The sequence below is a fragment of the Manis javanica genome, chromosome 9 (genome assembly GCF_040802235.1).
Source record: "Manis javanica isolate MJ-LG chromosome 9, MJ_LKY, whole genome shotgun sequence".
In the NCBI taxonomy this organism is placed as follows: Eukaryota; Metazoa; Chordata; class Mammalia; order Pholidota; family Manidae; genus Manis; species Manis javanica.
Genome location: NC_133164.1, coordinates 40,485,981 through 40,502,997, shown reverse-complemented (window position 1 = coordinate 40,502,997; position 17,017 = coordinate 40,485,981). Strand labels below are relative to the sequence as shown.

Here is a 17,017-nt window from a genome sequence, read left to right as displayed (position 1 = left end):
CTAGGTTTTCCAGCTTATTAGCATATAGGTTTGCATAGTATTCTCTAATAATTCTTTGTATTTCTGTGGGGTCTGTCGTGATTTTTCCTTTCTCGTTTCTGGTTCTGTTGATGTGTGTTCATTCTCTTTTTCTCTTAATATATCTGGCTAGAGGCTTATCTATTTTGTTTATTTTCTCAAAGAACCAGCTCTTGGCTTCACTGATTTTTTTCTATTGTTTTATTCTTCTCAATTTTATTTATTTCTTCTCTGATATTTATTATGTCCCTCTGTCTGCTGACTTTAGTCCTCATTTGTTCTTCTTTTTCCAACTTTTATAATTGAGACGTTAGACTATTCATTCAGGAGTGTTCTTCTTTCTTTAAGTATGCCTGGATTGCTATATACTTTCCTTTTAAGACTGCTTTCACTGCGTCCCACAGAACTTGGGGCTTTGTGTTGTTGTTGTCATTTGTTTCCATATATCGCTTGATCTCTATTTTAACTTGGTCATTGATCCATTGATTATTTAGGAGCATGTTGTTAAGCCTCCATGTGTTTGTGAGCCTTTTTGCTTTCTTTGTACAATTTATTTCTAGTTTTATACCTTTGTGGTCTGAAAAGTTTGTTGGTAGAATTTCAATGCTTTTGAATTTACTGAGACTCTTTTTGTGTCCTAGTATGTGCTCTGTTCTGGAGAACGTTCCATGTGCACTTGAGAAGAATGTGTATCCTGTTGCTTTTGGATGTAGAGTTCTATAGATGTCTGTTAGATCCATCTGTTCTAGTGTGTTGTTCAGTGTCTGTGTCCTTACTTATTTTCTGTCTGGTGCATCTATCCTTTAGAGTGAATGGTGTGTTGAAGTCGCCTAAAATGAATGCATTGCATTCTATTTCCTCCTTTAGTTCTTTTAGTATTTGTTTCACGTATGTTGGTGTGTGTTGGGTGCATATATATTTAAAATGGTTATATCCTCTTGTTGGACTGAGCCCTTTATCATTATGTAATGTCCTTCTTTATCTCTTGTTACTTTCTTTGTTTTGAAGTCTATTTTGTCTGATACTAGTACCGGAACACCTGCTTTTTTCTCCTTGTTGTTTGCATGAAATATCTTTTCCATCCCTTGATTTTTAGTCTGTTCATGTCTTTGGGTTTGAGTTGTGTCTCTTGTAAGCAGCATATAGATGGGTCTTGATTTTTTATCCATTCTATTACTCTGTGTCTTTTCATTGGTGCATTCAGTCCATTTACATTTAGGGTGATAATTGAAAGATAAGTACTTAATTGCCATTGCAGACTTTAAATTCATGGTTACCAAAGATTAAAGGTTACCTTCTTTACTATCTTACTGTCTAACTTAACTCACTTACTGAGCTATTATAAATACTGTCTGATGATTCTTTATTTCTTTCCCTTATTATTCCTCCTCCTCCATTCTTTTTATGTTGAGTGTTTTATTCTGTGCTCTTTTTGTTTCCTTTCACTGTTTATGTGGGTATTTAATTTTTTTTTTGCCTTTATTTAGTATTTGGTTGGTCCGCTTTCATTGTTGTGATTTTTTTCCTCTGGTGACATCTATTTACCCTTAGGAGTGTCCCCATCTAGAGCAGTCCCTCTAAAATACACTGTACAGTTGGTTTGTGGGAGGCATATTCCCTCAACTTTTGCTTGTCTTGGAGTTGTTTAATCCCTCTTTCATATTTAAATGATAATCGTGCTGGATACAGTATTCTTGGTTCAAGGCCCTTCTGTTTCATTGCATTGAATATATCATGCCATTCTCTTCTGGCTTGTAAGGTTTCTGTTGAAAAGTCTGATGATAGCCTGAATGGTTTTCCTTTTTAGGTGACCTTTTTCCTCTCTCTAGCTGCCTTTAAAACTGTGTCCTTGTCCTTGATCTTTGCCATTTTAATTCTCATGTTTCTTGGTGTTGCCCTCCTTGGGTCCCTTCTGTTGGGAGTTCTGTGTACTTCTGTGTTCTGAGCGACCATTTCCTCCCCCAGTTAAGGGAAGTTTTCAGCAATTATTTCTTCAAATATGCTTTATATCTCTTTTTCTCTCTCTTCTTCTTCTAGTACCCCTATAATGCAGATATTGTTCCTTTTGGATTGGTCACACAGTTCTCTTAATATTGTTTCATTCCTGGAGATCCTTTTATCTCTCTCTGCATCAGCTTCTATGTGTTCCTGTTCTCTCGTTTCTATTCCATCAATGGCCTCTTGCATCTCATCCATTCTGCTTTTAAATCCTTCCAGAGATAATTTTATTTCTAAAGTCTCCCTCCCTACTATGTCCGTTAATTCTGCAGCTCCATCAGCATGGTAATGACCTATATTTTAAATTGTTTTTCAGGGAGATTGGTTAGGTCTATCTCTCCAAGCTCCTTCTAGGAATTGTCTCTGTGATTTTGGTCTGGATCAAATTCTTCTGCCTTTTCATGGTGATAGATGTAGTTGTGGGGAGCTGGTGAGTGTGTCATCTGGGAGAATGTCCCTTCTTGCTAGTTTGTGGCCTTCCTCTCCTGGGAGAATAGCGACCCCTAGCAGGTTGTGCTGGGCAGCTATGCACAGATGGGGTCTCTAATTCTTGCCAGCCTCTGTGGAAGCTCTTCGGTTGCTGTGGGCATGGCCGCTCTCAGGCTGCTACTCCACTATGGCTGAGCCGCATTGGAGGGGGAACAGGCAGGAAGATGTTGATTGCCGTGAGGTGTCTCAGAGCTGCACTGCCACCCAGGGGATTGGGCACCCAGAGTTCCCCGGGATTCCCAGCTGCTGGGCTGGGTATCCCGCGACACCTCCGTCCAGCTATGGGGTCCCTGTCACATTAAGACTTTCAAAAAGCACTCGCTTTTCTTTGTCCCAGGGGCACTAGCTGTGGTGACCTGCTCGCAGGTTTTACTGTCCCGTTTACCTTGTATTCAGCACACCATGCAGTGTGTATCTGCGCTCCTGGTGTGGATGGCTGGGGCTGGGTGTTTAGCAGTCCTTGGCTCCCTCTCCCTCCTGCTCTGACTCCTCTCCTCCCACCGGGAGCTGGGGTGAGGTGCACTCGGGTCCCACCTGGCCTTGGCTTGTATCTTACCCCCTTTGCGAGGTGCTGGGTTCTCACAGGTGTAGATGTAGCCTGGCTGTTGTCCTGTGTCTTCTGGTCTCTCTTTTAGGGATAGTTGTATTTGTTGTATTTTCAAAAGTATGTATGTTTTTGGGACATTTCCACTGCTCTACTCACGCCACCATCTTGGGTCCTCACCAGTCTATTGTATTTTGTTAGAGCAGCCCAAATGGACTAATGAACTAACTACTAAAGGTTTAGCACTAGTGTCACTTCCATAATGAAAATGGAGTCATCACTGCTTAGTCCAGCCCTTTTTAGTATTTCGTTCAAAATGCCACATGAGCGCAGATGCAGGAAGATAAAAAACTTATTAGCAAATAAGAAATTACCTGATCCTATTCTTCATGGTTTCTCTACACTTAGTGCCTTTTAGCTATAATCACATAAATTAGGTTCATTTAACAAATAATTAAACATTTAATGAATTTAAAATTAAATAAATCTAAACAAACAAAAATATTCATTTAAGAAATAATCTTTGAAAAATTACTGTGTGTCACACACTGTTCTAGACATTGGGTTGGGGATGTAACACTTAAGAAAGAGAAATACGTATCACCTCCATGGAGTATCCATTCTTGTTGGTGAAAAACATATAAATACAGACTGTATCAGGTGGTGATTAAGTAGGTAAGAAAGAAATAGGATAATACAATGATCACAGCACTTGCCCCATTACATTAAATTTTTTGTTCAACTATCTGTTTAGTTTGTAAACTGAAATTTCCTAAACAGCAACTGTATGTTTTTTATCTGTAACTGTTTGAGATCCCTTTTGCTGTTTTAACAAGTTACCTCAAACCTTGTGGGTTTAAGCAACACTTAGTTGTATTTAAGCAACACATATTCCTGAAACCAGAATTCCAAAATGGATCCAGAGGGTCTGTTCTGTTCCTTCTGAAGGCTGTAGGGGAGAATCTGCTGTTATTCCAGCTTCTAGATGTTGCCTATATTCCTTGGCTCTTATCCACTTCCTCCACCTTCAAAGACAAAAAAGGGTAGCATCTTCAACTTTCTCTATCTGATTCTTACTTCCTTTTGTGAGGACCCTTGTGATTATATTAGGCCCATTTGGATAATCCAGGATAATTGATGTTTGATTATCACATCTGCAAAGTTGGTTTTGTCATGCAAGGTTACATATTACAAGTTTTGGTGAGTAGAACATGGACATCTTTGATGTGCTATAATTTTGCCTATCATAGTCTGATAATACATAAGTATATATATATATATATATATATACACACACACACATACACACACGTGTATATCAGCATATATGATATATAAATACATGTCTTGTATATAAGCATTGCATTTCAGACCTTAATAGTATATGTTACATATATTATGTGTGCAAATATATGATATAATACAAAATGTAATGTACATGTATTTGTGTGGGGAAATGACTCTTTTTCAAAGACAGAGAGTAAGCTTTAAGGATATAAGGACATTTTTGGAAAAAGCATGCAACTTGGATTTAAAAGCCTGGAAACCACACACTTAGTGTGTGACTTTGGCAAAACTTTTAACTCTCTGTAATTACCTACTTCAAAGACATGTTATAAAGCTCAACAACAAAAGACATATAACATGTATTTCATGCTTAAATATACTTTCCTCTTATCCACTGACTTGTCTAAATACAGCTACACTAAGAGAAGTAGGAACATGACAGTGATAGTGCACCCTTCAGAGACAAATAGACACTGGTATGATTGAAAGAATCTTGGCTCTGAATACTGGAATAGGAATACCAAATATTGGAGAGACTGGATTTTCATTGTGGAGCAGACAGACCTTGATGTGAATTCCAGATCTGCCAATTTTGCTGTGGGAACTTGAGCAAATTACTTAAATGACTTGCATGATAGGTCCTTTATCTATCTATCCATCTATCTGATCTCTCTATTCATCTCTTTTTCTTTTTTCCTAAATTAACAAGTAATTTAATATGATATGCAATCTTTTGTTCTTTACCTGTAAAACAAACACATAACCCTTTCCTTCCTTGCCTAACAAATAAATATGTTATGAGAATAAATGTGAGGCAAAAAAACCAATAATAAGCCCAGTGTATTGCAGACACCTTATTAGGTTCTTTTACAGATTAAGAAGTGAAATTTAGAGGACCAATGATTATCCAAGTCATATATCTACTAAGGGACATAGATTCTAAAGTCCAAGCCATTTCCACCTGGGTACCTGACACCCAATGAAATAATACAAGGTATTATATAACATGAAATATAAGCATGATGTTTTATGAAGATAAAGGAAAAATGAAACTAAAATTTCCTAGGAAATGATAAATACTAGTTGTTGATGTTGCAGCTGTGTGATCCACATAGCAGTTGGCAAACTTTTTCTGTAAAGGGCCAGAGAGTAAATATTTTATGCTTTGTAGGCTACATAGTCTCTTTTATAACTTCTCAGTTCTGTTACAGTGCAAGAGCAGTCATAGATAATGCATAAGTCAGTGAGCATGGATGTTCCAATAAAACTTTATTTCACAGATTGCGAGCCTGATTTGGCCCATGGTGTAGTTGGCTGGCCTGGGTTAATATCTCAAATTTCATATCTGTTAAAAAGGTAATATATATTAAAGAAAACAGCAAACAAAAAATGTTCTCTTGGTCTAAAAGGAATATTTCTTAAATAAAAATACTAATAATAGCTAACATTTGCATAGCACATTATTTTTGTCTTAAGGACTCATGTAAATCTCATAATATCTTTCTGAAGCAAGTACATTTTATAGGTAAAAAGTTAAGCAAAACTGCCAAGGATACACATATAATCAGCAAGGAAGCTGACAACTGAACCTAGTCAATCTGTCACTTTGCTCTGTGATCTTAACCATTATACTCTATTTCTTTACAAGATCTATTGACCCTTTACTGCTACAGATAAAGCTGGTTAAACTTTAATTCCAACACCACAGACATTGTTGATGTTGACCAACTCAGTCTTCTCATGGTATTGCTTCATTTTAGTTAAAAAAATTACTATGGAAATGTTGCTTTTCAGGTGGAATGATCACCATTTAGTCAATAAAACTCATATTACTCAATACTGATCATTTTATCTGAAATTATATTTTAGATTTCTGGTCAAAAAAAAGTCTTAATTGTCATTTATAAACATTATCAATGTGCAAAAGATTCATAGACCTTACATTTTTATCTTTAAATTATTGAGTACAATCCTGTAAGTTTTGGATGTTTAGGTTTTTGCATATAATTTTTCCATCTTTAAGTGAAGGTTGATTAGTACCAATTTACATTTAAAAAGATAAAGGCACATGAGTATTATTATTAAGGATGGTAGCAAAATATTAGTGTTAAGAAAATATTTTATGTGAAAATAGATATTTAAAGTCACTAAATTTAGATGCTTCTTAATATTATAGCTATATATTGGCATATATTGAAATGTTTCCTTTGCTAGAAATAAGAAAAATTCCTTTTATGTAAAATTTTTAGTAAGTCATATCCAAGCTTTTAAGTTACATCTTAAGGAGACTATGTAAATATATTTTAATTTAAATAACATTGATATTACATTTAATTGGAAAGTTCTATAAAGTTATGATATTTGAGTATATATCCTAAGAACAATATTATCCTTTAACTATGATCACAAAATAGCAGTTAAAGTGATGCTGAATTCTCATTTAATTTAAACAAATTGTATGAATAAAAGTTAAAAAACATTTTGTTTCTCACATTATTCAGTATTTTTTTAATAGATGTTAATTATACTGTTATGTTAAAAAGCTTAACACATTATGCTGGGAAAGCTTGGGGGAAAAAAAACACAATAAACTCCCTTCAGTCTAAATCACCATCAAGGGAACAGAAAAAAGTATGTCAGTATGCTCAGTATTATAGCCCAGGGGGACATAACACTTGCTATGTGTGGGGAAGAAACAGCAGGACTTTTCAGTAAAAAGGAGACAGAGAGAAAACTTGTGATCACAAAACAGAAAAGCATATTGCTGATAAGACATAAGTTTTAGAGGTTTTCTACAACCTCAAGCTGTGCTTCTCCCAACAAAAATCTCATACTAATTTACACGAGGCAGTTTTAGTTGCACAGCTAGAAAGAACTATGAAAAATGAAATGAAATTAGTTGTTCTTTTACTAGGGATGATTCATTGCAAATTTCTAAAATGCCTTTCTCTTTTTAACTCTGTTAAAAATAGTTGACAGTAGAATTGCCTTATAAAATTTTTTTTTTTCAAGGGAGACTAGTGATTTTTTTAAAAAAATACATTTGGGTGTATTCTTACTCTTTTCCATGATAAATGGATTTTCATGAAATTTGTATACCTGGATGGAAGGAAGATTAAACCAGACTTAGAATGTTTCTTAGAGCTTTTAACCTTAGCCTTGCCCTAATTAAAGATCCACCATCATCCATAGAAAGACTGCTCTCCATTGTTAATTCTGGAAGTGGAGAGTAAACAACAGGGATTGTGTAGGAAGTGGAGTGTAAATAATGTATCTCATCCAAATCATCTCCTGGCATGCCCTCTCAATTTTCTACTATTTCTTGGCCCATAATATGTAGATTTGTCACATTGACATGTAATGCGAAAGGGATACTGTCTTTTTCAGTCTATGTTGTTTGTAACATCACGAATTTAAATTAAAAGGAAAAACAATTGAATCAAACCAATTTTGTTGAGAAAATTCTATAGACTGTAATGTGGAATGTTTCTATGCATTTGCTATTTTCTGGAAATGAGTCATGATTGCATATGGTAATCTGACATGGATTTTTTTGTGGCTCATCATATTTCCAGTTAGATTCATTCTTTCCCAAGGCAAGAAAACCCAGAGAGAATTTGTGTCTGGAAAAGTGAAAAGCATACAAACAAATTTTCTAGGATTGAGCTCTCAAAAGAAATCAAGGGGATTCTGACTTTCATTTACTTATTTATGTTATTCAGACTAAAATATGCATTCATTATATTTCTGTCATTAGAGTTACAATCACGCAGGATTTTTAAATCAGGTTCCCATAACTAGCTTGTGGTCCTTCACTATTTGAATTCAAAACATTTATAACCACTTCACATTGATGGCTTATTTAATGTGTGTCTTCTTCACCAAGTTGTGTACTCTGTGAGGGCAAGTTCTTTGTCTATTTCATTAACTCTCTAGCCCACCGGCCCAAAACAAAATAAGAACACTGGACATATAGGAGACAATATATATTTTTGAGTGAGTAAATAAATGTAGTACTCATTTATTTAAGGTATAGTATGCATATGCCCATTTTTACAGCTTTATTGAGGTAAAGTTAATATACAAAGAACTGCACATATTTAGTATGTACAATTTGATGAGTTTGGAAACATGAAAACACGCCTGATACTTTTACCACAATCAAGATGAAAGATAATTCCAAAACTTCTCAGTTTCTTTATGTCCCTTTAATTATTTTTGTGTGGAATGAACAGTTAATGTGAGAGAAGACTAATAAGCAGTGATAGGAAGAGTCTTAATTCAGAAGTATTTCACTAGTGTCTGTTTAAAGTACTGTGTTCAAGCTCTTGCCCTTCAATAGTCAGCCTTATACAGAAGAAAGATATTAATAATCACAACATGCAATCATTACCATGTTCAAGATGTTCTAGGTTAGTTGTTGAAGGGCCCCCACCAGTAAGATGGCAAACTTCTGGCTTCTCTTCGGGGTCTTCAGTTCCCGCCAGCGCCACCTGAAGCCCAATCACCTCTCACCACCCTCCCAATCCCAGCACCTAGCCAACAGCCACCAGCCCCATAGAAGTGACACCTCAATCAATTCATGCCCCTTCCTATATAACCCAGCACTTTTCCCTAATAAAGCGAAACTCTCCGGTGAATTGCTGCTTTGTGTCGCTCCTTTCCTTTCATTGGTGCCGAAACCCGGGAGACGGGACACCCCAACTGGGCCCCGTCTTCCCCCCGACACCAGCAGCAGCTTGCCCTCGTCCTCTTTTTCCAGCGCTGGCTCATCACACTCACCACTCCTCTCTGGCCTTTAGGTAAGTTTTCCCCCCGGAGTGGGCCACTCTTCTCCGAGCTATCGCAGTGCCATTGACCGTGATCGTCCGGCAAGGCCCTGATGCTCGGAGATGAGGAGGGAACGCTCCCCGCCTCAGGCCTTCACAGCTGCAGCGGACCCTCAGGCCCCTCCTCCAACAGCCATAAATCCCCACCTCAAGCCTTTACGGCTGCGGCGGACGCTCAGGCCTCTCATTCAACAGTCATAAACGCATTCACCGTCCCTTCCATCAGTGCTGAAAGTTTTTAAGCAAAATTTCCCCGGGTGGGCCACTCTTCCCCAAGCTATCGCAGTGCCATTGACCGTGATCGTCCGGAAAGGCCCTGACGCTCAGGGATGAGGAGGAAACTCTCCCCGCCTCAGGCCTTCACGGCTGCGGCAGACTCTCAGGCCCCTCCTCCAAAAGCCATAAATCCCCGCCTCAGGCCTTCATGGCTGCGGCAGACTCTCAGGCCCCTCCTCCAACAGCCATAAATCCCCGCCTCAGGCCTTCATGGCTGCGGCCGACTCTCAAGCAGCCCCTCCAACACCCATAAACGAGGTGACTCCTTTGTAGATGAGAACACTCCCTTTTCCCCCCCTCCTCCTTCTGCTCCGTCTGCCGAAAACACCTAGCGCTAGGTACCTCGTGACTCCGGCACTCTGCCTTCTTAGGGAAGTCTGGGTGATGACCCACACTTCCTAAGAAATTCCGACTCGTATACGAGTTTCCGCAGACCACCAAGGATCATCGGGGATGCCCTTTGTCTCCTTGTGGTCTGCTTCCAGTCCGAGGATCTCCGTTCATCTTCCCCTGTTTGTCTCCTTCTCTGTCCTTTAGCCATGGGAGCCTCCTCATCCCTCCCTGAAGGTTCACCACTTGAATGCCTGCTTAAGCATCTGGCTACCCTCTCCCTGACGCCTGACATAAAACCAAAACTTCTCCATAAATATTGCTCCCAAGACTGGCCGACATACCCCCTAGACAATAACAACAAATGGCCCGCAGGGGGAACTCTTGATCCTAACATCACTCGCGATCTTTTTAACTACTGCCAGCGCCTGAAAAAATGGAAGGAGATTCCCTATATCGAAGCTTTCTGCCTCCTCCTCTCCCCGCCCCCTCCCAAGTTCTCCTAGCCTGCAAGCTGCCGCCCCCGCAGAAGCCTCCCGTTCACTCCCTTCCCCTTCTTCTCCTACAACAGCCCTTCTCCCTTCCTTCCCCACCATCTCCTCCCCCATCTCACCTCCTCCACCTTCATTCCCTGCAGATTAAGCCTGAGCCTTTCAGCCCCCCTTTAACTAGGTCCCGGGGGCCTCCTCTGTCTTTGCCCTCATCACCTGTTTCTCCCCTGTTAAGGACCGCCTTTGTCTTCTCACATGTTTGTAGAGAGAATGGGAAAGCACCTTCCCCCATGTCTGAACGCAGCATGGGAAAGCACAAGCTAAACAAAAACCAGTGCAGTCCTTAGAAGTTATCTGTCCACAAAAACATATCTTGCCAAGACTCCTCACTCTGAAAATAGGGAGACCTTGAAGATGTGTAGAAACACCACCCCTGCTTCTAAATATGCCCTTCCCCCACTTGCAGATGTGGCAGGAATGGAGAACAAAGAACATTCTGTTTATGCATTTCATAAGCAATTAACTGGAGCCCTGCTGTAGCTCAGTTAGTAGAGCATGGGAGTCTTAACCTCAGTCATGAGTTCAAGCCTAACTAAAGCAGCAGAGGCAAGCAGCTGGGCTGCAGGCTGGCAACACATGGGTCTGATTCTATCTTTCTTTATTTTCTTTGCCCCCCTTCTGCACTTCAGGACCTGCTCAACTAGGCACGGCTAGACCGCGTCACTCCCCCACAGACTGAGCCAGAACCCTTCAGTCCCCCTCAAACTCAGTCCCGAGAGCCTCCCAAAATTATCACCCCCCTCCGGGAAGTAGCAAGATCCGAAGGCAGCGTGTGCGTTCACATCCCTTTCTCCCTAGGAAATTTAGCCCAACTAGAGAAACGCCTAAGTTCCTTTTCCACTGATCCCACGACATACATCAGAGAGTTTCAATAGACCCTCCAGTCTTACAGCCTCACACATCATGACATTTTCATGCTCCTGGCCAATACTCTCCTCCCTGAAGAGTGTAGACGAGTTTGAGACTTCGCCCAAACGCACGCTACCGAAACCCACAGGACTGACCCACCTATTCTCCTGGCCCCACTGCTGTCCCGGAACAAGACCCACACTGAGATTATAACACCGCCATGGGTCTCTGCTCTTGAGATATTTTTGCGTCCTGCTTAATAGCAGGTCTGAAAAAGGCAGCTCGTAAAGTAGTCAATTTTCAAAAGCTCCAAGACATAATTCAAAAGAGAGATGAAACCCCCTCCGAGTACTTAGACAGACTCACTCAAGCCCTATTACACTATACCAGCCTGGACCCAGAAACACCTGAAAGAAGACATGTCCTTATGACATACTTCCTAGCTCAAAGCTACCCCGACATTAAAGCTAAACTCAAAAAGTTAGAACAGGGCCCCACTACCCCACAGACTGAGATCCTAACAGTAGCCTTTAAAGTCTTCCATAACCGGAAAGAGGAGAAAGAACGTGGTAAACAAAAGGCTGATCAGGCCAATTCCCAGGTGTTGGCCCAGCTGATAAAACCACAACCTGGGTGCCCCTCTACAGACAAGCCCCCCCCCAGGAGCTTGTTTCAAGTGTGGAAAAGAGGGACATTGGTCAAGGGCGTGCCCCTCCCCCCTCCTACCACCCCATGCCCCAGATGCCACAAAAAGGACCACTGGGGGTCTGATTGCCCAACCACCCGAAGGGGAGGCTGGACGAACAACCCCCATCCTAAGCCCGCCGTAGTGGGGCTGGCAGAAGAAGATTGACGGGGCCCGGGGGCTTCTCGCCTGACCATTTCCATCGCCAAACAGGAGCCCAGGGTTACTTTAACAGTAGACGGTAGCCCCATCTCCTTCCTCCTAGATACAGGAGCCACCTTCTCAGTCTTGTGAGAATACCGGGGCCCTACCACGCCAGCCATTACTCCTATAGTCGGGGTAGGAGGTAAACAGATTTTCCCATTAAGCCCCCCCCTTTTATGCACAATCCTAGACAGTCCCATACCTTTCTCCCACTCCTTCCTGGTTATGCCCCAGTGTCCCATCCCTTTACTAGGACGAGACATCCTTTCCCTCCTCTATGTTTCCATAACTATATCCACTCCCACAGCCCCCAGTACTCCCTTTCTGATGGCCCTCATAGCCGACGACCCCCCTCTGCCCAATGAAAGCTCTGGTTCCGCCCTCATACACCCTGTAAATCCCAAAGTTTGGGACATTACAAGCCACTCCATGGCCCTATGTCCCCCTGCCTCTATCAAATTATGTGACCCCTCTCAGTATATCTGTCAGGCCCAATACCCCCTAACCACTTCAGCCCTCATAGGCCTCCAACCCATCATTCAAGATCTCTTAAACAAAAATTACCTCAGACCCACTCACTCCCCATTTAATACCCCCATATTAGCTGTTAAAAAAACCAACAGATCTTTCCACCTTGTCCAAGACCTTCGCCTCATCAACATGGCCGTTGTCCCTATCCATCCCTTAGTTCCAAATCCATACAGCCTTTTATCGCAGATCCCTGCCTCAGCATCCCACTTCTCAGTCCTAGATCTCAAAGACCCATTTTTCTATCCCTCTAGACCCCTGCTCCCATGATTTTTTCATCTTCACCTGGACGGACTCATACACAAGACATTCTAAACAACTCACTTGGACAGTTTTGCCACAAAGCTTCCGAGATAGTCCCCATATTTTTAGACAGGTCCTAGCTCAAGACCTCAAACAGTTTCATCATGATCACTCCAAGTCCACCTTATAATACATAGACAATCTTCTACTCTGCAGTCTCTCATGAGAACAGTCTCAACTTGACACTGCCTCCCTACTTAACCTTCTAGCTTCCAGAAGTTACCGAGTATCCCCCGTCAAAGCTCAAATCTCTTCCCCTCCTGTCACTTACCTCAGATTCCTTCTATCTCAACAAAGAAAGTCCATTACCTTAGAGAGAAAATGGCTCCTCTCTGACCTGCCCATTCCCAAAACCAAGACAGAAATCCTTTCCTTTTTAGGCCTGGCTAGATATTTTAGAGCGTAGATCCCTAACTTCTCCCTGCTCCCTGTTGGCAAGATCTCTATACGACCTCAGCAAGAGCCCCCCCCTAAAAAACCATTATCCTCCTCACCCCGACACTCCTTCATTAAGCTCCGTCAAGCCCTTGTAGAAGCCCCAGCTCTCCATCTTCCTGATTTGTCGAAGCCCTTCTCATTATACATTCATGAGAGGTCCAGTCAAGCTCTAGGAGTCTAGGCCAATATTATGGCCCATCCTTTGCCCCAGTAGCTTATCTCTCCAAGCAATTAGACCCCACAGTTCAGAGATGAGCCCCCTGCCTACGAGCATTAGCCGCTAGACAACTCTTGCAGAAGACAGCTCATAAACTGACATTCATGGTGCCCCTTACCATTCTGTCCCCACATCACCTAAAAGATCTCTTAACCTACAAAAGTTTACAGACTCTCCCTCCCTCCAGACTCCTGACGTTACTGTCCTCTTTCCTCCAAAATCCCATTCACCCCCTTTGCCATCCATACCTGAATCATGACTTTTTCCTTCTTTACTGCTCTCTTGCTTTTTTCCTCATTCCTATTGTCTTTCCCACCACCCCAGCCTCCTTTGTATGGCAATTCAAAGTCAGACAGACTTACACACAGCATCAAACAAAAGTTACTGCCCTCATTGCCACACCAGACTGCCCTCTGAAAAGCTGCTCTGAGCCTTTATACCTCCACTTTCCTCCCTCCACTGAAGTGTTCACTAGCAGCTACCCTTATTCTCCCTACCTCTGCTTCCTCTATGACCAAAAACAAGCCTATTGCAGGCGATAGCCAGACACCTACAAGAGATGTCCCTACTGGTCTTGTGCAATTCACTACATGAGTAACTTCCAGTACCCACAGTATTACTCCTCCAACCATTTCATTAAATACCCAATGGCTCATTCTCCTTATCAATCCCAGATCCCTGGGACTCTCGATGGGCTGCCAGAGTCACAGCCTCAGTTTACTACGGGGGGTCCTCGACCCCCCACGGTACCTTCATATCTCTCAAAAGTATGTTTCCTCTCATTCTCAGATCTCTCAAGTTGCATCAGATAGCAGACATTCCAAAAAAGTCATTATCCAAACTCTTGACGGCGCCTCTTCATCTTCTTATCCCCACCCCTCTTCACATTTCTCCTACTCTTCATTACAGCTCATTCAGGACACCACCATCTTTCTCAACCACACCCTTAACACAGCCAATTGTTTCTTTTGTGCATCACTACAGCGCCCACTACTGGCCGCCATGCCCCTCAATATTTCCAACTACTCCTTCCATGCAAAAGGACAACCCCTCTGCCCCCTGGCAGATATACCCCTATGGGAACCAGAATACGCAGATAATCTCACCATCCACCACTGTGTAGGCCCAACTCCACCCCCCTCCAGCGCACTTCACTGCCTCTCTATCTACACCCCTCTTTTAGTGTAATGGCAGTCTTTTCAACTCAGTGCCTCTCAACTCCGATACACCCTGCATTCTCGTCACCCTAATCCCACAGTGTACACTTTACAGCATGGCAGAATTTCTTGAGCTCCAACCTCCCTTGCCCTCGCACACAAAAAGAGCTGCTTTCCTTCCCGTCATGGTCAGTAGCACTTTGATCACCTCAGCCATTGGGGCAGGGTTTTCGGGAGAAGCCTTGGGTCACTCTCTATAGGCAGTTAGAGATCTCAACACCAAACTTGAGGGAGCCCTGACATCCACTGCCGATTCTCTAGCCTCTCTCCAAAGACAGGTCACTTCGCTAGCTAAAGTCACCCTTCAAAACCAGCGGGCCCTAGATCTGCTTATAGCCGAGAAAGGCGGCACCTGCGTCTTCCTCTGGGAAGAGTGCTGCTATTCCGGCATTGTAGAAACTAACATTACCAAACTCACCGACCTTGCCTCCAGCCTCCACTCTGCTTCCAATTCCAACCCATTCTCTTCAATACTAACAAACCCCCTCCTCACCTAGCTCTGGCCCATTGCAGGCCCCATAATAATCATTCTTCTTGCCTGTCTCTTCTTACCCTGTATAATAAAGTTCATCAAATTCCAAGTCGGAAAAATCTCTAATCAAGCTTTCAACCAGCTTTTACTCAGGAACTACCAGCTTCTGGCCACAGAAGATCCCTCACCCTCACGTGACCTCCTCACCACATGCTGAGATGGACCCCTCTCTCCACTGGAAACTGTTCCTGGAAACAATGGCCCCAGACGCCTGGCTCCTGACACCCATATCCTCTTGGCACCATTGGAATCAACAGGTCCTCAACCTATAGTTACAGGGAACCTTCATTGATTTCCAAACGTGAAGAAGTCCACATCTACTCGTCCTTACTGTGGGGAGTCCTATCAACCCTTTCCTCCCAATCCTCAAGCCTTCACTCCCTTCTCTGCCCCTGTTCAGCAGGAAGCAGCCAGAGAGAAAGCAACGTCCACAACCCCATAGAGGAGAAAGGGGGGAATGAAGGGTCCCCACCAGTAAGATGGCAAACTTCCGGCTTCTCTTTGGGATCCTCAGTTCCCGCCGGCGCCACCTGAAGCCCAATCACCTCTCGCCCCCCTCCCAATCCCAGCACCTAGCCAACAGCCAACAGCCCCATAGAAGTGACACCTCAATCAATTCATGCCCCTTCCTATATAACCAGCACCTTTCCCTAATAAAGCGAAACTCTCCGGTGAATTGCTGCTATGTGTTGCTCCTTTCCTTTCAGTTGTATTTGATTAACTAGTTAAAGATGTTCTAGGTTAGTTGTATTCAATTAAGTCAGAGATGTCATGTTTGGCTTTCTTGATGAAATAATTTAGCTTACTTATGATTGATATTTAAGGGTTATTAATGCCAAGAGGTGAAAGGAACACTATTCCGCTTAAAAGGGCAGGAACTTGAGTTGTGCTCCCACTCTTTTGCATTTGAAAAGCTCAGCACTCTGACAGAGGTATGGGGAAGGGCTCATTGAAAGCAGGTAACAGAAGGGGCAGGCAAAAGACTACAGAAAAAGGCAAACAAGGCAATCCTAAGATTTGATGCCACTTGTTTCTCATTCTAAAGTCTGAGCTAATCAGTATGTAGGTGTGGTACCTGTATCTCTCCCCCAGTACATTACTAGATCTTAAAGATTATTAACTGAATTGGTTGTCTTTGTATCTCCAACTCCTAATACTGGGGGATTGAATTTATTCTCCTAGGCTCTTCTTCCTGCTGCAACAAAGAATTAAAGGGCAGAGACACAGTAGTGAAGCAGAATGAAATTTTTATTTGAATACACTCCAAGGGAGGAGTGGACTAGAGTCAAGATAGACAAAGGCAGGTTTACTTGAATAAAGCAGATAGGAAGGAAAAACAGAGGGAAGCAAGGGAAGCTCATTGAACTGCTGCTCAGCATAGGGCATATTCCCTTGCCAACTCCTAAAGCCAGTGTCACTTGACATCCAGGGTCCACTTGAATCTGTATGATGTTGGAACTAAGTCCTTACCACCCCAGAATTTGGGGCAGCTGTAGAGCATTGGATGGGGTGAAATAATATTCTGAGAACTTCCTAAAGGCAAAGAAAGGAGATTTTCAGGCAGGCTACTAAGGAGCATGACCATTTAGCTGCAGTTCCATCTGGATCACCAGGCAATGGGAACTTTCAAGCCCAAATCAGAGCTCTCAGCAGCCCCTCCCTACTTATCTGAAGTAGGACAGAGAGTGGCACACTCAAAGAAAGGCAAGTGTGGGCAACCTC

The 17,017-nt window shown here is 42.3% G+C and overlaps 1 long non-coding RNA gene across 1 annotated transcript in view; it reads left to right on the top strand.

The window, feature by feature from the left end:
* LOC140843515 (uncharacterized) overlaps window positions 1–15,949 on the top strand; it is a 170,465-nt gene extending 154,516 nt beyond the window's left edge. The window contains exon 4 of the long non-coding RNA XR_012121355.1: window positions 15,330–15,949. This is a non-coding gene — a long non-coding RNA (uncharacterized lncRNA). The remainder of the gene's footprint in view (window positions 1–15,329) is intronic.
* Window positions 15,950–17,017: the final 1,068 nt, after the last annotated feature.